A 1,261-nucleotide genomic window follows, 5' to 3' on the forward strand; every position below is an offset into this window, starting at 1 on the left:
CATACAATGTTATTAGCATAAATCAATGAATCCTATCTGAAATAATTACTTTTATGGTGTTTCAAAATGATGATTTTTCAAATTCTAGCATTCTATATTTATTTGTTGGCACTCATCTGTACAAAAGAACTTCATCTTCTGATGTTCCTAATTTTTAAACGTTTTTAAATGTATTTGTGGACTCATGGATTATTTCAATATTTTATGCATTATAACCTATTCTGTGGTTACTCATTTAAGAAATTCTTCAAATTGGCACCTTTTTTAGAAGGACTAATTAAAATAAGTTTACTCATTGTATTAGTCTGTTCTCACACTGCTAATACAGACATACCTGAGACTAGGTAATTTAAGAGGTTTAATTGATGCACAGTTCCACATGCCTAGGGAGGCCTCATAATCATAGCAGAAGGTGAATGAGGAGCAAAGTACCATCTTACATGACAGCAGGCAAGAAGACATGTGCGGGGGAACTCTCCTTTATAAAATCATCAGGTCTTGTGAGACTATTCACTATCATGAGAACAGCGTGGGAAAGACCCACCCCCATGATTCAATTACCTCCCATCAGGTTCCTGCCACTGTTTTAGAAAACAAAAAACAAAAAACAAAAACGCGTTCTTGTCACAGGACCAGAAAGAGTTAAGCACACAGACACTTTGTATGGTGAGGGGGAATGGAATTTATTGGATGAAAAGGAAAACTCAATCTCACCAAAGCAGGATAGAGTCCTGTTAGCAGTTTCCCACCTCACAGATTGAATCCCAACTCCCCACCCAGGAACAGGAGAAGCCAGGCTCCTCTCCCCTGCAAACAGCATGCACCTCCAAGATTCCATCCCATCATCCCAGTGCACAGGTGGACGTCATTTAGAAATAATCAGTCAGGAAAGGGTAGGCTTCATCTGGGACCAGCAGTGTGGTTCTTCAGCCTTCAGGCTATCTTAGGCTTGAAGGTAGAGTTTCACCGGGGGACCCTTGGCTGCCTCCTGTCTCTATCATTTCCCCCTCTAAAGAAGTATACCTAACCACCATTGGAATAAGGGTAAGGACAAAGACTCATCTTAACTGCTTTCTGCTGACAGGGGGCGCTGTTTGGGGAAAAACGGCAGTCAGAGCTCCCTCAGAAGCCTATCAAAGGGTCCCTGGCAAAAGGGGCCCTCATCCAAGTCTCTGGTTGCATGAACGTTTGGAGTTTGATTGCCTAGAGGCGAGAAACATACCGGATTATAGAAAACATGTATCAAAACAAAATGGGGGTG

This window comes from Mandrillus leucophaeus, unplaced genomic scaffold (assembly GCF_000951045.1).
Source record: "Mandrillus leucophaeus isolate KB7577 unplaced genomic scaffold, Mleu.le_1.0 Scaffold95, whole genome shotgun sequence".
In the NCBI taxonomy this organism is placed as follows: Eukaryota; Metazoa; Chordata; class Mammalia; order Primates; family Cercopithecidae; genus Mandrillus; species Mandrillus leucophaeus.